Source organism: Chiloscyllium plagiosum, unplaced genomic scaffold (assembly GCF_037043375.1).
Source record: "Chiloscyllium plagiosum isolate Xiang-an unplaced genomic scaffold, Cpla_swu_hap1 HiC_scaffold_40, whole genome shotgun sequence".
In the NCBI taxonomy this organism is placed as follows: Eukaryota; Metazoa; Chordata; class Chondrichthyes; order Orectolobiformes; family Hemiscylliidae; genus Chiloscyllium; species Chiloscyllium plagiosum.
Window position 1 is genome coordinate 4,118,814 of NW_028270178.1, and position 24,805 is coordinate 4,143,618.

Sequence of the window (24,805 nt, forward strand, 5' to 3'; positions counted from 1 at the left end):
TTCCCTCTTCCTATCCCTGGTGTTGTAAAGAAACTTTTGTGTTTTTCGAAATGTCTCAAAAATGCGGCTTTACCAAGATGGCTGCGTAATGTCACAGTATGGAACTGGGTAATCAATGTGAACAGAGTGAATCAGGAGCAAAGGAGCTGTGCACAAGTGATCTGATTGGTTCTCAGCTGACCCGTCCAGGTGGGAACTGGAGATGAGACACCGAAACACAGGAGAAAGAGAGAGAGATTGAGAGACAGAAGTAAAGTCATAGCCTCACAGAGATGTACAGCCACAGAAAAAAACCCTTCGGCCCAACCCGTCCATGCCAACGAGATATCCCAACTCAATCTAGTCACACCTGCCAGCACCCTGCCCTCCAAACCCTTCCTATTCATATACCCATCCAGATGCCTCTTAAATGCTGTAATTGTATCAGCCTCCACCACTTCCTCTGGCAGCTCATTCCATACACATACCACCCTCTGTGGGAAAACGTTGCCCCTTAGGTCTCTTTAAAATCACTCTGCTTTCACGTGAAAATAATATCCTCCTGCTTTCGAATCCCTCACTCAAGGGACTGCTATTCTCTATAATACACACAGGGACTGCTATTCTCTACAATACACACAGGGACTGCTATTCTCTATAATACACACAGGGACTGCTATTCTCTATAATACACACAGGGACTGGTATTATCTATAATACACACAGGGATTGGTATTCTCTGCAATACACACAGGGACTGGTATTCTCCATAATACACACAGGGACTGCTATTCTCTACAATACACACAGGGACTGGTATTCTCTGTAATACACACAGGGACTGCTGTTCTGTATAGGACACACAGGGACTGCTATTCTCTATAATACACACAGGGACTGCTATTCTCTCTAATACACACACGTACTGCTATTTTCTATAATGCACACAGGGACTGCTATTCTCAATAATACACACAGGGACTGTTATTCTCTGTAATATACACAGGGACGGCTGTTCTCTATAATACACACAGGGACTGCTATTCTCTATAATACACACAGGGACTGCTATTCTCTATAATACACACAGGGACTGCTAGTCTCTATAATATACACAGGGACTGCTATTCTCTATAATACACACAGGGACTGCTATTCTCTATAATACACACAGGGACTGCTATTCTATGTAATACACACAGGGACTGCTATTCTCTATAATACACACAGGGACTGCTATTCTCTGTAATACACACAGGGACTGCTATTCTCCATAATATACACAGAGACTTCTATTCTCTATAATACACACAGGGACTGCTATTCTCTATCATCCACACAGGGACTGTTATTCTCTATAATATACACTGGGACTGGTATTCTCTGTAATACACACAGAGACTGCTGTTCTGTATAGGACACACAGGGACTGCTATTCTCTATAATACACACAGGGTCTGCTATTTCTATAATATACACACAGGGACTGCTATTCTCTCTAATACACACGCGTACTGCTATTTTCTATAATGCACACAGGGACTGCTATTCTCAATAATACACACAGGGATGGGTATTCTCTGTAATATACACAGGGACGGCTGTTCTCTATAATACACACAGGGACTGCAATTCTCTTTAATATACACAGGGACTGCTATTCTCTATAATACACACAGGGACTGCTATTCTCTATAAAACAGACAGGGACTGCTATTGACTATAATACACACAGGGACTGCAATTCTCTCTAATACACACACGTACAGCTATTATCTATAATGTACACAGGGACTGCGATTCTCAATAATACACACAGGGACTGTTATTCCAAATAATATACACAGAGACTTCTCTTCTCGAAAATACACACAGGGACTGCTATTCTCTATCATCCACACAGGGACTGTTATTCTCTATAATATACACTGGGACTGGTATTCTCTGTAATACACACAGGGACTGCTGTTCTGTATAGGACACACAGGGACTGCTATTCTCTATAATACACACAGGGACTGCTATTCTCTCTAATACACACACGTACTGCTATTTTCTATAATGCACACAGGGACTGCTATTCTCAATAATACACACAGGGACTGTTATTCTCTGTAAAATACACAGGGACGGCTGTTCTCTATAATACACACAGGGACTGCAATTCTCTTTAATATACACAGGGACTGCTGTTCTCTATAATACACACAGGGACTGCTATTCTCTATAATACACACAGGGACTGCTATTCTCTACAATACACACAGGGACTGGTATTCTCTGTAATACACACAGGGACTGCTATTGTCTATCATACACACAGGGACTGCTATTCTCTATAATACCCACAGGGACTGCTATTCTCTATAATATACATAGGGACTGCTATTCTCTATAATACACACAGGGACTGCTATTCTCTATAATACACACAGGGACTGCTATTCTCTATAATACACACAGGGACTGCTATTCTCAGTAATGCACACAGGGACTGCTATTCTCTATAATACACACAGGGACTGCTATTCTCCGTAATACACACAGGGACTGCTATTCTCTATAATACACACAGGGACTGTTATTCCATATAATATACACAGAGACTTCTCTTCTCGAAAATACACACAGGGACTGCTATTCTCTATAATACACACAGGGACTGTTATTCTCTATAATATACACTGGGACTGGTATTCTCTGTAATACACACAGGGACTGCTGTTCTGTATAGGACACACAGGGACTGCTATTCTCTACAATACACACAGGGACTGGTATTCTCTGTAATACACACAGGGACTGCTATTGTCTATCATACACACAGGGACTGCTATTCTCTATAATACACACAGGGACTGCTATTCTCTATAATATACATAGGGACTGCTATTCTCTAGAAAACACACAGGGACTGCTATTCTCTATAATACACACAGGGACTGCTATTCTCTATAATACACACAGGGACTGCTATTCTCAGTAATGCACACAGGGACTGCTATTCTCTATAATACACACAGGGACTGCTATTCTCCGTAATACACACAGGGACTGCTATTCTCTATAATATACACAGGGACTGCTATTCTCTATAATATACACAGGGACTGCTATTCTCTGTTATATACACGGGGACTGCTATTCTCTACAATACACACAGGGGCTGCTATTCTCTATAATACACACAGGGACTGCTATTCTCTGTAATACACACAGAAACTGCTCTTCTCTGTTATATACACGGGGGCTGCTATTTTCTATAATATACACAGGGATTGCTATTCTCTATAATACAGACAGGGACTGCTATTCTCTATAATACACATAGGGACTGCTATTCTCTATAATACACACAGGGACTGCAATTCTCTATAATACACACATGTACTGATATTTTCTATAATGTACACAGGGACTGCGACTCTCAGTAATGCACACAGGGACTGCAATTCTCTATAATATACACAGGGACTGCTATTCTCTATAATACACACAGGGACTGGGAATCTCTATAATGCGCACAGGGACTGCTATTTTCTATAATATCCACACAGGGACTGCAATTCTCTGTAATATACACAGGGACTGCTATTCTCTATAATACACACAGGGACTGCTATTCTCTATAATACACACAGGGACTGCTATTCTCTGTAATACACACAGGAACTGCTATTCTCTGTAATATACACAGGGACTGCTATTGTCTATCATACACACAGGGACTGCTATTCTCTATAATACACACAGGGACTGCTATTCTCTATAATATACACAGGGACTGCTATTCTCTATAATACACACAGGGACTGCTATTCTCTATAATACACACAGGGACTGCTATTCTCAGTAATGCACACAGGGACTGCTATTCTCTATAATACACACAGGGACTGCTATTCTCCGTAATACACACAGGGACTGCTATTCTCTATAATATACACAGGGACTGCTATTCTCTATAATATACACAGGGACTGCTATTCTCTGTTATATACACGGGGACTGCTATTCTCTACAATACACACAGGGGCTGCTATTCTCTATAATACACACAGGGACTGCTATACTCTGTAATACACACAGAAACTGCTCTTCTCTGTTATATACACGGGGACTGCTATTTTCTATAATATACACAGGGACTGCTATTCTCTATAATACAGACAGGGACTGCTATTCTCTATAATACACATAGGGACTGCTATTCTCTATAATACACACAGGGACTGCAATTCTCTATAATACACACATGTACTGATATTTTCTATAATGGACACAGGGACTGCGACTCTCAGTAATGCACACAGGGACTGCAATTCTCTATAATATACACAGGGACTGCTATTCTCTATAATACACACAGGGACTGGGAATCTCTATAATACGCACAGGGACTGCTATTTTCTATAATATCCACACAGGGACTGCAATTCCCTATAATATACACAGGGGACTGCTATTCTCTATAACACACACGGACTGCTATTCTCTGTAATACCCACAGGGACTGCTATTCTCTATAATACACACACGGACTGCTATTCTCTATAATACACACAGGAACTGCAATTCTCTGTAATATACACAGGAACTGCTATTCTCTATAATACACACAGGGACTGCTATTCTCTATAATACACACAGGGACTGCAATTCTCTCTAATACACACATGTACTGCTATTTTCTATAATGTACACAGGGACTGCGACTCTTAGTAATGCACACAGGGACTGCTATTCTCAGTAATGCACACAGGGACTGCTATTCTCGATAATGTACACAGGGACTACTATTCTCAGTAATGCACACAGGGACTGCTATTCTCAATAATACACACACGGACTGCTATTCTCCAAAATACACACAGGGATTGCTATTGTCTATAATATACACAGGGACTGCTATTCTCTATAATACAGACAGGGACTGCTATTCTCAATAATACACACACGGACTGGTAATCTCCAAAATACACACAGGGACTGCTATTCTCTATAATACACACAGGGACTGCTATTCTCTATAATACACACAGGGACTGCGATTCTCAATAATACACACAGGGACTGTTATTCCCTATAATATACACAGAGACTTCTCTTCTCGAAAATACACACAGGGACCGCAATTCTCTATAATACACACAGGGACTGTTATTCTCTATAATACACACAGGGACTGTTATTCTCTATAATACACACAGGGACTGCTGTTCTGTATAGGACACACAGGGACTGCTATTCTCTATAATACACACAGGGACTGCTATTCTCTCTAATACACACACGTACTGCTATTTTCTATAATGCACACAGGGACTGCTATTCTCAATAATACACACAGGGACTGTTATTCTCTGTAATATACACAGGGACGGCCGTTCTCTATAATACACACAGGGACTGCAATTCTCTTTAATATACACAGGGACTGCTATTCTCTATAATACACATAGGGACTGCTATTCTCTGTAATACAAACAGGGACTGCTATTCTCTATAATACACACAGGGACTGCTATTCTCTATAATATACACAGGGACTGCTATTCTCTATAATATACACAGGGACTGCTATTCTCTATAATATACACAGGGACTGCTATTCTCTATAATATACACAGGGACTGCTATTCTCTATAATACACACAGGGACTGCTATTCTCTGTAATACACACAGGGACTGCTATTCGCTATAATACACACAGGGACTGCTATTCTCTATAATATACACACAGGGACTGCTATTCTCTATAATATACACAGGGATTGCTATTCTCGAAAATACACACAGGGACTGCTATTCTCTGTAATACACACAGGGACTGCTATTCTCTGTAATACACAGAGGGACTGCTATTCTCTATAATATACACAGAGACTTCTATTCTCTATAATACACACAGGAACTGCTATTCTCTGTAATACACACAGGGACTGTTACTCTCTATAATATACACTGGGACTGGTATTCTCTGTAATACACACAGGGACTGCTGTTCTGTATAGGACACACAGGGACTGCTATTCTCTATAATACACACAGGTCTGCTATTTTCTATAATATACACACAGGGACTGCTATTCTCTCTAATACACACACGTACTGCTATTATCTATAATGCACACAGGGACTGCTATTCTCTATAATACAGACAGGGACTGCTATTCTCTGTAATATACACAGAGACTGCTATTCTCTATAACACACACAGGGACTGCTATTTTCTGTAATATACACAGGGACTGCTATTCTCTATAATACACACAGGGACTGCTATTCTCTATAATACACACAGGGACTGCAATTCTCTCTAATACACAAATGTACTGCTAATTTCTATAATGTACACAGGGACTGCGACTCTTCGTAATGCACACAGGGACTGCTATTCTCTTTAATACACACAGGGACTGCTATTCTCTTTAATACACACAGGGACTACTATTCTCAGTAATGCACACAGGGACTGCTATTCTCAATAATACACACACGGACTGCTATTCTCCAAAATACACACAGGGATTGCTATTGTCTATAATATACACAGGGACTGCTATTCTACACAATACACACAAGAACTGCTATTCTCTTTAATACAGACAGGGACTGCTATTCTCTATCATACACACAGGGACTGCTATTCTCTGTAATACACACAGGGACTGCTATTCTCTGTAATACACATAGGGACTGCTATTCTCTATAATATACACAGAGACTTCTATTCTCTATAATACACAGGAACTGCTATTCTCTATCATCCACACAGGGACTGTTATTCTCTATAATATACACTGGGACTGGTATTCTCTGTAATACACACAGGGACTGCTGTTCTGTACAGGACACACAGGGACTGTTATTCTCTATAATACACACAGGGTCTGCTATTTTCTATAATATACAAACAGGGACTGCTATTCTCTCTAATATACACACGTACTGCTATTATCTATAATGCACACAGGGACTGCTATTCTCTATAATACTCACAGGGACTGCTATTCTCTGTAATATACACAGGGACTGCTATTCTCTGTAATATACACAGGGACTGCTATTCTATATAATACACAAAGGGACTGCTATTCTCTGTAATATACACAGGAACTGCTATTCTCTATAATACACACAGGGACTGCTATTCTCTGTAAAATACACAGAGACTGCTATTCTCAATAACACACACAGGGACTGCTATTTTCTGTAATATACACAGGGACTGCTATTCTCTATAATACACACAGGGACTGCTATTCTCTATAATACACACAGGGACTGCAATTCTCTATAATACACACATGTACTGATATTTTCTATAATGTACACAGGGACTGCGACTCTCAGTAATGCACACAGGGACTGCAATTCTCTATAATATACACAGGTACTGCTATTCTCTATAATACACACAGGGACTGGGAATCTCTATAATACGCACAGGGACTGCTATTTTCTATAATATCCACACAGGGACTGCAATTCCCTATAATATACACAGGGGACTGCTATTCTCTATAACACACACGGACTGCTATTCTCTGTAATACCCACAGGGACTGCTATTCACTATAATACACACACGGACTGCTATTCTCTATAATACACACAGGAACTGCAATTCTCTGTAATATACACAGGAACTGCTATTCTCTATAATACACACAGGGACTGCTATTCTCTATAATACACACAGGGACTGCAATTCTCTCTAATACACACATGTACTGCTATTTTCTATAATGTACACAGGGACTGCGACTCTTAGTAATGCACACAGGGACTGCTATTCTCAGTAATGCACACAGGGACTGCTATTCTCGATAATGTACACAGGGACTACTATTCTCAGTAATGCACACAGGGACTGCTATTCTCAATAATACACACACGGACTGCTATTCTCCAAAATACACACAGGGATTGCTATTGTCTATAATATACACAGGGACTGCTATTCTCTATAATACAGACAGGGACTGCTATTCTCAATAATACACACACGGACTGGTAATCTCCAAAATACACACAGGGACTGCTATTCTCTATAATACACACAGGGACTGCTATTCTCTATAATACACACAGGGACTGCGATTCTCAATAATACACACAGGGACTGTTATTCCCTATAATATACACAGAGACTTCTCTTCTCGAAAATACACACAGGGACCGCAATTCTCTATAATACACACAGGGACTGTTATTCTCTATAATACACACAGGGACTGTTATTCTCTATAATACACACAGGGACTGCTGTTCTGTATAGGACACACAGGGACTGCTATTCTCTCTAATACACACAGGGACTGCTATTCTCTCTAATACACACACGTACTGCTATTTTCTATAATGCACACAGGGACTGCTATTCTCAATAATACACACAGGGACTGTTATTCTCTGTAATATACACAGGGACGGCCGTTCTCTATAATACACACAGGGACTGCAATTCTCTTTAATATACACAGGGACTGCTATTCTCTATAATACACATAGGGACTGCTATTCTCTGTAATACAAACAGGGACTGCTATTCTCTATAATACACACAGGGACTGCTATTCTCTATAATATACACAGGGACTGCTATTCTCTATAATATACACAGGGACTGCTATTCTCTATAATATACACAGGGACTGCTATTCTCTATAATATACACAGGGACTGCTATTCTCTATAATACACACAGGGACTGCTATTCTCTGTAATACACACAGGGACTGCTATTCGCTATAATACACACAGGGACTGCTATTCTCTATAATATACACACAGGGACTGCTATTCTCTATAATATACACAGGGATTGCTATTCTCGAAAATACACACAGGGACTGCTATTCTCTGTAATACACACAGGGACTGCTATTCTCTGTAATACACAGAGGGACTGCTATTCTCTATAATATACACAGAGACTTCTATTCTCTATAATACACACAGGAACTGCTATTCTCTGTAATACACACAGGGACTGTTACTCTCTATAATATACACTGGGACTGGTATTCTCTGTAATACACACAGGGACTGCTGTTCTGTATAGGACACACAGGGACTGCTATTCTCTATAATACACACAGGTCTGCTATTTTCTATAATATACACACAGGGACTGCTATTCTCTCTAATACACACACGTACTGCTATTATCTATAATGCACACAGGGACTGCTATTCTCTATAATACAGACAGGGACTGCTATTCTCTGTAATATACACAGAGACTGCTATTCTCTATAACACACACAGGGACTGCTATTTTCTGTAATATACACAGGGACTGCTATTCTCTATAATACACACAGGGACTGCTATTCTCTATAATACACACAGGGACTGCAATTCTCTCTAATACACAAATGTACTGCTAATTTCTATAATGTACACAGGGACTGCGACTCTTCGTAATGCACACAGGGACTGCTATTCTCTTTAATACACACAGGGACTGCTATTCTCTTTAATACACACAGGGACTACTATTCTCAGTAATGCACACAGGGACTGCTATTCTCAATAATACACACACGGACTGCTATTCTCCAAAATACACACAGGGATTGCTATTGTCTATAATATACACAGGGACTGCTATTCTACACAATACACACAAGAACTGCTATTCTCTTTAATACAGACAGGGACTGCTATTCTCTATCATACACACAGGGACTGCTATTCTCTGTAATACACACAGGGACTGCTATTCTCTGTAATACACATAGGGACTGCTATTCTCTATAATATACACAGAGACTTCTATTCTCTATAATACACAGGAACTGCTATTCTCTATCATCCACACAGGGACTGTTATTCTCTATAATATACACTGGGACTGGTATTCTCTGTAATACACACAGGGACTGCTGTTCTGTACAGGACACACAGGGACTGTTATTCTCTATAATACACACAGGGTCTGCTATTTTCTATAATATACAAACAGGGACTGCTATTCTCTCTAATATACACACGTACTGCTATTATCTATAATGCACACAGGGACTGCTATTCTCTATAATACTCACAGGGACTGCTATTCTCTGTAATATACACAGGGACTGCTATTCTCTGTAATATACACAGGGACTGCTATTCTATATAATACACAAAGGGACTGCTATTCTCTGTAATATACACAGGAACTGCTATTCTCTATAATACACACAGGGACTGCTATTCTCTGTAAAATACACAGAGACTGCTATTCTCAATAACACACACAGGGACTGCTATTTTCTGTAATATACACAGGGACTGCTATTCTCTATAATACACACAGGGACTGCTATTCTCTATAATACACACAGGGACTGCAATTCTCTCTAATACACACATGTACTGCTAATTTCTATAATGTACACAGGGACTGCGACTCTTAGTAATGCACACAGGGACTGCTATTCTCTGTAATACACACAGGGACTGCTATTCTCTATAATATACACAGGGACTGCTATTCTCTATAATACACACAGGGACTGCTATTCTCTATAATACACACAGGGACTGCAATTCTCTCTAATACACACATGTACTGCTAATTTCTATAATGTACACAGGGACTGCGACTCTTAGTAATGCACACAGGGACTGCTATTCTCTGTAATACACACAGGGACTGCTATTCTCTATAATATACACAGGGACTGCTATTCTCTATAATACACACAGGGACTGCTATTCTCTGTAATACACACAGGGACTGCTATTCTCTGTAATACACATAGGGACTGCTATTCTCTATAATATACACAGAGACTTCTATTCTCTCTAATACACACATGTACTGCTAATTTCTATAATGTACACAGGGACTGCGACTCTTAGTAATGCACACAGGGACTGCTATTCTCTGTAATACACACAGGGACTGCTATTCTCTATAATACACACAGGGACTGCTATTCTCTGTAATACACACAGGGACTGCTATTCTCTGTAATACACATAGGGACTGCTATTCTCTATAATATACACAGAGACTTCTATTCTCTATAATACACACAGGAACTGCTATTCTCTATCATCCACACAGGGACTGTTATTCTCTATAATATACACTGGGACTGGTATTCTCTGTAATACACACAGGGACTGCTGTTCTGTATAGGACACACAGGGACTGCTATTCTCTATAATACACACAGGGACTGCTGTTCTCGAGAATACACACAGGGTTTTCTATTTTCCATAATATACACACAGGGACTGCTATTCTCTCTAATACACACAGGGACTGCTATTATCTATAATGCACACAGGGACTGCTATTCTCTATAATACTCACAGGGACTGCTATTCTCTGTAATATACACAGGGACTGCTATTCTATATAATACACAAAGGGACTGCTATTTTCTATAATGTTCACAGGGACTGCTATTCTCTATAATACACACTGGGACTGTTATTTTCTGTAATATACACAGGGACTGCTATTTTCTATAATATACACAGGGACTGCTATTCTCTATAATACGCACAGGGGCTGCTATTCTCTGTAACACACACAGGGACTGCTATTTTCTATAATATACACAGGGACTGCTATTCTCTATAATACGCACAGGGACTGCTATTCTCAATAATACACACACGGACTGGTAATCTCCAAAATACACACAGGGACTGCTATTCTCTATAATACACACAGGGACAGCTATTCTCTATAATACACACAGGGACTGCGATTCTCAATAATACACACAGGGACTGTTATTCCCTATAATATACACAGAGACTTCTCTTCTCGAAAATACACACAGGGACCGCAATTCTCTATAATACACACAGGGACTGTTATTCTCTATAATACACACAGGGACTGTTATTCTCTATAATACACACAGGGACTGCTGTTCTGTATAGGACAAACAGGGACTGCTATTCTCTATAATACACACAGGGACTGCTATTCTCTCTAATACACACACGTACTGCTATTTTCTATAATGCACACAGGGACTGCTATTCTCAATAATACACACAGGGACTGTTATTCTCTGTAATATACACAGGGACGGCCGTTCTCTATAATACCACAGGGACTGCAATTCTCTCTAATACACACATGTACTGCTAATTTCTATAATGTACACAGGGACTGCGACTCTTAGTAATGCACACAGGGACTGCTATTCTCTTTAATACACACAGGGACTGCTATTCTCTCTAATGTACACAGGGACTACTATTCTCAGTAATGCACACAGGGACTGCTATTCTCAATAATACACACACGGACTGCTATTCTCCAAAATACACACAGGGATTGCTATTGTCTATAATATACACAGGGACTGCTATTCTACACAATACACACAAGAACTGCTATTCTCTATAATACAGACAGGGACTGCTATTCTCTATAATACACACAGGGACTGCTATTCTCTGTAATACACACAGGGACTGCTATTCTCTGTAATACACATAGGGACTGCTATTCTCTATAATATACACAGAGACTTCTATTCTCTATAATACACACAGGAACTGCTATTCTCTATCATCCACACAGGGACTGTTATTCTCTATAATATACACTGGGACTGGTATTCTCTGTAATACACACAGGGACTGCTGTTCTGTATAGGACACACAGGGACTGCTATTCTCTATAATACACACAGGGTCTGCTATTTTCTATAATATACACACAGGGACTGCTATTCTCTCTAATACACACACGTACTGCTATTATCTATAATGCACACAGGGACTGCTATTCTCTGTAATACTCACAGGGACTGCTATTCTCTGTAATATACACAGGGACTGCTATTCTCTGTAATATACACAGGGACTGCTATTCTATATAATACACAAAGGGACTGCTATTCTCTGTAATATACACAGGAACTGCTATTCTCTATAATACACACAGGGACTGCTATTCTCTGTAATATACACAGAGACTGCTATTCTCAATAACACACACAGGGACTGCTATTTTCTGTAATATACACAGGGACTGCTATTCTCTATAATACACACAGGGACTGCTATTCTCTATAATACACACAGGGACTGCAATTCTCTCTAATACACACATGTACTGCTAATTTCTATAATGTACACAGGTACTGCGACTCTTAGTAATGCACACAGGGACTGCTATTCTCTGTAATACACACAGGGACTGCTATTCTCTATAATATACACAGGGACTGCTATTCTCTATAATACACACAGGGACTGCTATTCTCTATAATACACACAGGGACTGCTATTCTCTGTAATACACATAGGGACTGCTATTCTCTATAATATACACAGAGACTTCTATTCTCTCTAATACACACATGTACTGCTAATTTCTATAATGTACACAGGGACTGCGACTCTTAGTAATGCCCACAGGGACTGCTATTCTCTGTAATACACACAGGGACTGCTATTCTCTATAATATACACAGGGACTGCTATTCTCTATAATACACACAGGGACTGCTATTCTCTGTAATACACACAGGGACTGCTATTCTCTGTAATACACATAGGGACTGCTATTCTCTATAATATACACAGAGACTTCTATTCTCTATAATACACACAGGAACTGCTATTCTCTATCATCCACACAGGGATTGTTATTCTCTATAATATACACTGGGACTGGTATTCTCTGTAATACACACAGGGACTGCTGTTCTGTATAGGACACACAGGGACTGCTATTCTCTATAATACACACAGGGTCTTCTATTTTCTATAATATACACACAGGGACTGCTATTCTCTCTAATACACACAGGGACTGCTATTATCTATAATGCACACAGGGACTGCTATTCTCTATAATACTCACAGGGACTGCTATTCTCTGTAATATACACAGGGACTGCTATTCTCTGTAATATACACAGGGACTGCTATTCTATATAATACACAAAGGGACTGCTATTCTCTGTAATATACACAGGAAATGCTATTCTCTGTAATACACACAGGGACTGCTATTCTCTGCAATATACACAGGGACTGCTATTCTCTGTAATATACACAGGGACTGCTATTCTATATAATACACAAAGGGACTGCTATTCTCTATAACACACACAGGGACTGCTATTTTCTGTAATATACACAGGGACTGCTATTCTCTATAATACACACAGGGACTGCTATTCTATATAATACACACAGGGACTGCAATTCTCTCTAATACACACATGTACTGCTAATTTCTATAATGTACACAGGGACTGCGACTCTTAGTAATGCACACAGGGACTGCTATTCTCTGTAATACACACAGGGACTGTTATTCCCTATAATATACACAGAGACTTCTCTTCTCTATATTACACACAGGGACTGCTATTCTCTATAATAGACACAGAGACTGCTATTCTCTATAATGTACACACGGACTGCTATTCTCTATAATACACACAGGGACTGCTATTCTCTATAATACTCACAGGGACTGCTATTCTCTGTAATATACACAGGGACTGCTATTCTCTGTAATATACACAGGGACTGCTATTCTATATAATACACAAAGGGACTGCTATTCTCTGTAATATACACAGGAACTGCTATTCTCTGTAATACACACAGGGACTGCTATTCTCTGTAATATACACAGGGACTGCTATTCTCTGTAATATACACAGGGACTGCTATTCTATTTAATACACAAAGGGACTGCTATTCTCTATAACACACACAGGGACTGCTATTCTCTATAATACACACAGGGACTGCTATTCTATATAATACACACACGGACTGCAATTCTCTCTAATACACACATGTACTGCTAATTTCTATAATGTACACAGGGACTGCGACTCTTAGTAATGCACACAGGGACTGCTATTCTCTGTAATACACACAGGGACTGCTATTCTCTATAACACACACAGGGACTGCTATTTTCTGTAATATACACAGGGACTGCTAATCTCTATAATGTACACAGGGACTACTATTCTCAGTAATGCACACAGGGACTGCTATTTTCTGTAATATACACAGGGACTGCTATTCTCTATAATACACACAGGGACTGCTATTCTCTATAATGTACACAGGGACTACTATTCTCTATAATGTACACAGGGACTACTATTCTCAGTAATGCACACAGGGACTGCTATTCTCAATAATACACACACGGACTGCTATTCTCCAAAATACACACAGGGATTGCTATTGTCTATAATATACACAGGGACTGCTATTCTCTATAATAGACACAGGGACTGCTATTCTCTATAACACACACAGGGACTGCTATTCTCTATAATATACACAGGGACTGCTATTTTCTATAATATACACTTGGACTGGGAATCTCTGTAATACGCACAGGGACTGACATTTTCTGTAATATACACACAGGGACTGCAATTCCCTACAATATACACAGGGATTGCTATTCTCTATAACACACACGGACCGCTATTCTCTATAATACACACAGGGACTGCTATTGTCTATAATATACACTGGGACTGCAATTCTCTCTAATACACACACGTACTGCTATTTTCTATAATGTACACAGGGACTGCTATTCTCAATAATACACACACGGACTGCTATTCTCCAAAATACATACAGGGACTGCTATTCTCTATAATAGACACAGAGACTGCTATTCTCTATAATGTACACACGGACTGCTATTCTCTATAATACACACACGGACTGCTATTTTCTGTAATATACACAGGGACTGCTATTCTCTATAATACACACAGGGACTGCTATTCTCTATAATACACACAGGGACTGCAATTCTCTCTAATACACACATGTACTGCTAATTTCTATAATGTACACAGGGACTGCGACTCTTAGTAATGCACACAGGGACTGCTATTCTCTTTAATACACACAGGGACTGCTATTCTCTATAATGTACACAGGGACTACTATTCTCAGTAATGCACACAGGGACTGCTATTCTCAATAATACACACACGGACTGCTATTCTCCAAAATACACACAGGGATTGCTATTGTCTATCATATACACAGGGACTGCTATTCTACACAATACACACAAGAACTGCTATTCTCTATAATACACACAGGGACTGCTATTCTCTATAATACACACACGGACTGCAATTCTCTCTAATACACACATGTACTGCTAATTTCTATAATGTACACAGGGACTGCGACTCTTAGTAATGCACACAGGGACTGCTATTCTCTTTAATACACACAGGGACTGCTATTCTCTATAATGTACACAGGGACTACTATTCTCAGTAATGCACACAGGGACTGCTATTCTCAATAATACACACACGGACTGCTATTCTCCAAAATACACACAGGGATTGCTATTGTCTATAATATACACAGGGACTGCTATTCTACACAATACACACAAGAACTGCTATTCTCTATAATACAGACAGGGACTGCTATTCTCTATAATACAGACAGGGACTGCTATTCTCTATAATACACACAGGGACTGCTATTCTCTGTAATACACACAGGGACTGCTATTCTCTGTAATACACATAGGGACTGCTATTCTCTATAATATACACAGAGACTTCTATTCTCTATAATACACACAGGAACTGCTATTCTCTATCATCCACACAGGGACTGTTATTCTCTATAATATACACTGGGACTGGTATTCTCTGTAATACACACAGGGACTGCTGTTCTGTATAGGACACACAGGGACTGCTATTCTCTATAATACACACAGGGTCTGCTATTTTCTATAATATACACACAGGGACTGCTATTCTCTCTAATACACACACGTACTGCTATTATCTATAATGCACACAGTGACTGCTATTCTCTATAATACTCACAGGGACTGCTATTCTCTGTAATATACACAGGGACTGCTATTCTCTGTAATATACACAGGGACTGCTATTCTATATAATACACAAAGGGACTGCTATTCTCTGTAATATACACAGGAACTGCTATTCTCTATAATACACACAGGGACTGCTATTCTCTGTAATATACACACGGACTGCTATTCTCAATAACACACACAGGGACTGCTATTTTCTGTAATATACACAGGGACTGCTATTCTCTATAATACACACAGGGACTGCTATTCTCTATAATACACACAGGGACTGCAATTCTCTCTAATACACACATGTACTGCTAATTTCTATAATGTACACAGGGACTGCGACTCTTAGTAATGCACACAGGGACTGCTATTCTCTGTAATACACACAGGGACTGCTATTCTCTATAATATACACAGGGACTGCTATTCTCTATAATACACACAGGGACTGCTATTCTCTATAATACACACAGGGACTGCTATTCTCTGTAATACACATAGGGACTGCTATTCTCTATAATATACACAGAGACTTCTATTCTCTCTAATACACACATGTACTGCTAATTTCTATAATGTACACAGGGACTGCGACTCTTAGTAATGCCCACAGGGACTGCTATTCTCTGTAATACACACAGGGACTGCTATTCTCTATAATATACACAGGGACTGCTATTCTCTATAATACACACAGGGACTGCTATTCTCTGTAATACACACAGGGACTGCTATTCTCTGTAATACACATAGGGACTGCTATTCTCTATAATATACACAGAGACTTCTATTCTCTATAATACACACAGGAACTGCTATTCCCTATCATCCACACAGGGACTGTTATTCTCTATAATATACACTGGGACTGGTATTCTCTGTAATACACACAGGGACTGCTGTTCTGTATAGGACACACAGGGACTGCTATTCTCTATAATACACACAGGGTCTTCTATTTTCTATAATATACACACAGGGACTGCTATTCTCTCTAATACACACAGGGACTGCTATTATCTATAATGCACACAGGGACTGCTATTCTCTATAATACTCACAGGGACTGCTATTCTCTGTAATATACACAGGGACTGCTATTCTCTGTAATATACACAGGGACTGCTATTCTATATAATACACAAAGGGACTGCTATTCTCTGTAATATACACAGGAACTGCTATTCTCTGTAATACACACAGGGACTGCTATTCTCTGTAATATACACAGGGACTGCTATTCTCTGTAATATACACAGGGACTGCTATTCTATATAATACACAAAGGGACTGCTATTCTCTATAACACACACAGGGACTGCTATTTTCTGTAATATACACAGGGACTGCTATTCTCTATAATACACACAGGGACTGCTATTCTATATAATACACACAGGGACTGCAATTCTCTCTAATACACACATGTACTGCTAATTTCTATAATGTACACAGGGACTGCGACTCTTAGTAATGCACACAGGGACTGCTATTCTCTGTAATACACACAGGGACTGTTATTCCCTATAATATACACAGAGACTTCTCTTCTCTATATTACACACAGGGACTGCTATTCTCTATAATAGACACAGAGACTGCTATTCTCTATAATGTACACACGGACTGCTATTCTCTATAATACACACAGGGACTGCTATTCTCTATAATACTCACAGGGACTGCTATTCTCTGTAATATACACAGGGACTGCTATTCTCTGTAATATACACAGGGACTGCTATTCTATATAATACACAAAGGGACTGCTATTCTCTGTAATATACACAGGAACTGCTATTCTCTGTAATACACACAGGGACTGCTATTCTCTGTAATATACACAGGGACTGCTATTCTCTGTAATATACACAGGGACTGCTATTCTATATAATACACAAAGGGACTGCTATTCTCTATAACACACACAGGGACTGCTATTCTCTATAATACACACAGGGACTGCTATTCTATATAATACACACAGGGACTGCAATTCTCTCTAATACACACATGTACTGCTAATTTCTATAATGTACACAGGGACTGCGACTCTTAGTAATGCACACAGGGACTGCTATTCTCTGTAATACACACAGGGACTGCTATTCTCTATAACACACACAGGGACTGCTATTTTCTGTAATATACACAGGGACTGCTATTCTCTATAATACACACAGGGACTGCTATTCTCTATAATGTACACAGGGACTACTATTCTCAGTAATGCACACAGGGACTGCTATTTTCTGTAATATACACAGGGACTGCTATTCTCTATAATACACACAGGGACTGCTATTCTCTATAATGTACACAGGGACTACTATTCTCTATAATGTACACAGGGACTACTATTCTCAGTAATGCACACAGGGACTGCTATTCTCAATAATACACACACGGACTGCTATTCTCCAAAATACACACAGGGATTGCTATTGTCTATAATATACACAGGGACTGCTATTCTCTATAATAGACACAGGGACTGCTATTCTCTATAACACACACAGGGACTGCTATTCTCTATAATATACACAGGGACTGCTATTTTCTATAATATACACTTGGACTGGGAATCTCTGTAATACGCACAGGGACTGACATTTTCTGTAATATACACACAGGGACTGCAATTCCCTACAATATACACAGGGATTGCTATTCTCTATAACACACACGGACCGCTATTCTCTATAATACACACAGGGACTGCTATTGTCTATAATATACGCTGGGACTGCAATTCTCTCTAATACACACACGTACTGCTATTTTCTATAATGTACACAGGGACTGCTATTCTCAATAATACACACACGGACTGCTATTCTCCAAAATACATACAGGGACTGCTATTCTCTATAATAGACACAGAGACTGCTATTCTCTATAATGTACACACGGACTGCTATTCTCTATAATACACACACGGACTGCTATTTTCTGTAATATACACAGGGACTGCTATTCTCTATAATACACACAGGGACTGCTATTCTCTATAATACACACAGGGACTGCAATTCTCTCTAATACACACATGTACTGCTAATTTCTATAATGTACACAGGGACTGCGACTCTTAGTAATGCACACAGGGACTGCTATTCTCTTTAATACACACAGGGACTGCTATTCTCTATAATGTACACAGGGACTACTATTCTCAGTAATGCACACAGGGACTGCTATTCTCAATAATACACACACGGACTGCTATTCTCCAAAATACACACAGGGATTGCTATTGTCTATAATATACACAGGGACTGCTATTCTCTATAATACACACAGGGACTGCTATTCTACACAATACACACAAGAACTGCTATTCTCTATAATACACACAGGGACTGCTATTCTCTATAATACACACAGGGACTGCAATTCTCTCTAATACACACATGTACTGCTAATTTCTATAATGTACACAGGGACTGCGACTCTTAGTAATGCACACAGGGACTGCTATTCTCTTTAATACACACAGGGACTGCTATTCTCTACAATGTACACAGGGACTGCTATTCTCAGTAATGCACACAGGGACTGCTATTCTCAATAATACACACACGGACTGCTATTCTCCAAAATACACACAGGGATTGCTATTGTCTATAATATACACAGGGACTGCTATTCTACACAATACACACAAGAACTGCTATTCTCTATAATACAGACAGGGACTGCTATTCTCTATAATACAGACAGGGACTGCTATTCTCTATAATACACACAGGGACTGCTATTCTCTGTAATACACACAGGGACTGCTATTCTCTGTAATACACATAGGGACTGCTATTCTCTATAATATACACAGAGACTTCTATTCTCTATAATACACACAGGAACTGCTATTCTCTATCATCCACACAGGGACTGTTATTCTCTATAATATACACTGGGACTGGTATTCTACACAATACACACAAGAACTGCTATTCTCTATAATACAGACAGGGACTGCTATTCTCTATAATACAGACAGGGACTGCTATTCTCTATAATACACACAGGGACTGCTATTCTCTGTAATACACACAGGGACTGCTATTCTCTGTAATACACATAGCGACTGCTATTCTCTATAATATACACAGAGACTTCTATTCTCTATAATACACACAGGAACTGCTATTCTCTATAATGTACACAGGGACTACTATTCTCTATAATGTACACAGGGACTACTATTCTCAGTAATGCACACAGGGACTGCTATTCTCAATAATACACACACGGACTGCTATTCTCCAAAATACACACAGGGATTGCTATTGTCTATAATATACACAGGGACTGCTATTCTCTATAATACACACACGGACTGCTATTTTCTGTAATATACACAGGGACTGCTATTCTCTATAATACACACAGGGACTGCTATTCTCTATAATACACACAGGGACTGCAATTCTCTCTAATACACACATGTACTGCTAATTTCTATAATGTACACAGGGACTGCGACTCTTAGTAATGCACACAGGGACTGCTATTCTCTTTAATACACACAGGGACTGCTATTCTCTATAATGTACACAGGGACTACTATTCTCAGTAATGCACACAGGGACTGCTATTCTCAATAATACACACACGGACTGCTATTCTCCAAAATACACACAGGGATTGCTATTGTCTATAATATACACAGGGACTGCTATTCTACACAATACACACAAGAACTGCTATTCTCTATAATACACACAGGGACTGCTATTCTCTATAATACACACACGGACTGCAATTCTCTCTAATACACACATGTACTGCTAATTTCTATAATGTACACAGGGACTGCGACTCTTAGTAATGCACACAGGGACTGCTATTCTCTTTAATACACACAGGGACTGCTATTCTCTATAATGTACACAGGGACTACTATTCTCAGTAATGCACACAGGGACTGCTATTCTCAATAATACACACACGGACTGCTATTCTCCAAAATACACACAGGGATTGCTATTGTCTATAATATACACAGGGACTGCTATTCTACACAATACACACAAGAACTGCTATTCTCTATAATACAGACAGGGACTGCTATTCTCTATAATACAGACAGGGACTGCTATTCTCTATAATACACACAGGGACTGCTATTCTCTGTAATACACACAGGGACTGCTATTCTCTGTAATACACATAGGGACTGCTATTCTCTATAATATACACAGAGACTTCTATTCTCTATAATACACACAGGAACTGCTATTCTCTATCATCCACACAGGGACTGTTATTCTCTATAATATACACTGGGACTGGTATTCTCTGTAATACACACAGGGACTGCTGTTCTGTATAGGACACACAGGGACTGCTATTCTCTATAATACACACAGGGTCTGCTATTTTCTATAATATACACACAGGGACTGCTATTCTCTCTAATACACACAGGGACTGCTATTATCTATAATGCACACAGGGACTGCTATTCTCTATAATACTCACAGGGACTGCTATTCTCTGTAATATACACAGGGACTGCTATTCTCTGTAATATACACAGGGACTGCTATTCTATATAATACACAAAGGGACTGCTATTCTCTGTAATATACACAGGAACTGCTATTCTCTGTAATACACACAGGGACTGCTATTCTCTGTAATATACACAGGGACTGCTATTCTCTGTAATATACACAGGGACTGCTATTCTATATAAGACACAAAGGGACTGCTATTCTCTATAACACACACAGGGACTGCTATTTTCTGTAATATACACAGGGACTGCTATTCTCTATAATACACACAGGGACTGCTATTCTATATAATACACACAGGGACTGCAATTCTCTCTAATACACACATGTACTGCTAATTTCTATAATGTACACAGGGACTGCGACTCTTAGTAATGCACACAGGGACTGCTATTCTCTGTAATACACACAGGGACTGTTATTCCCTATAATATACACAGAGACTTCTCTTCTCTGTAATACACACAGGGACTGCTATTCTCTGTAATATACACAGGGACTGCTATTCTCTGTAATATACACAGGGACTGCTATTCTATATAATACACAAAGGGACTGCTATTCTCTATAACACACACAGGGACTGCTATTCTCTATAATACACACAGGGAATGCTATTCTATATAATACACACAGGGACTGCAATTCTCTCTAATACACACATGTACTGCTAATTTCTATAATGTACACAGGGACTGCGACTCTTAGTAATGCACACAGGGACTGCTATTCTCTATAACACACACAGGGACTGCTATTCTCTATAACACACACAGGGACTGCTATTTTCTGTAATATACACAGGGACTGCTATTCTCTATAATACACACAGGGACTGCTATTCTCTATAATGTACACAGGGACTACTATTCTCAGTAATGCACACAGGGACTGCTATTTTCTGTAATATACACAGGGACTGCTATTCTCTATAATACACACAGGGACTGCTATTCTCTATAATGTACACAGGGACTACTATTCTCTATAATGTACACAGGGACTACTATTCTCAGTAATGCACACAGGGACTGCTATTCTCCAAAATACACACAGGGATTGCTATTGTCTATAATATACACAGGGACTGCTATTCTCTATAATAGACACAGGGACTGCTATTCTCTATAACACACACAGGGACTGCTATTCTCTATAATATACACAGGGACTGCTATTTTCTATAATATACACTTGGACTGGGAATCTCTGTAATACGCACAGGGACTGACATTTTCTGTAATATACACACAGGGACTGCAATTCCCTACAATATACACAGGGATTGCTATTCTCTATAACACACACGGACCGCTATTCTCTATAATACACACAGGGACTGCTATTGTCTATAATATACGCTGGGACTGCAATTCTCTCTAATACACACACGTACTGCTATTTTCTATAATGTACACAGGGACTGCTATTCTCAATAATACACACACGGACTGCTATTCTCCAAAATACATACAGGGACTGCTATTCTCTATAATAGACACAGAGACTGCTATTCTCTATAATGTACACACGGACTGCTATTCTCTATAATACACACACGGACTGCTATTTTCTGTAATATACACAGGGACTGCTATTCTCTATAATACACACAGGGACTGCTATTCTCTATAATACACACAGGGACTGCAATTCTCTCTAATACACACATGTACTGCTAATTTCTATAATGTACACAGGGACTGCGACTCTTAGTAATGCACACAGGGACTGCTATTCTCTTTAATACATACAGGGACTGCTATTCTCTATAATGTACACAGGGACTACTATTCTCAGTAATGCACACTGGGACTGCTATTCTCAATAATACACACACGGACTGCTATTCTCCAAAATACACACAGGGATTGCTATTGTCTATAATATACACAGGGACTGCTATTCTCTATAATACACACAGGGACTGCTATTCTACACAATACACACAAGAACTGCTATTCTCTATAATACACACAGGGACTGCTATTCTCTATAATACACACAGGGACTGCAATTCTCTCTAATACACACATGTACTGCTAATTTCTATAATGTACACAGGGACTGCGACTCTTAGTAATGCACACAGGGACTGCTATTCTCTTTAATACACACAGGGACTGCTATTCTCTACAATGTACACAGGGACTGCTATTCTCAGTAATGCACACAGGGACTGCTATTCTCAATAATACACACACGGACTGCTATTCTCCAAAATACACACAGGGATTGCTATTGTCTATAATATACACAGGGACTGCTATTCTACACAATACACACAAGAACTGCTATTCTCTATAATACAGACAGGGACTGCTATTCTCTATAATACAGACAGGGACTGCTATTCTCTATAATACACACAGGGACTGCTATTCTCTGTAATACACACAGGGACTGCTATTCTCTGTAATACACATAGGGACTGCTATTCTCTATAATATACAC

At 39.4% G+C, this 24,805-nt stretch overlaps 1 protein-coding gene across 1 annotated transcript in view; it reads right to left on the reverse strand.

The window, feature by feature from the left end:
• LOC122546066 (protein turtle homolog A-like) overlaps positions 1-24,805 on the reverse strand; it is a 216,874-nt gene that overhangs the window by 40,268 nt on the left and 151,801 nt on the right.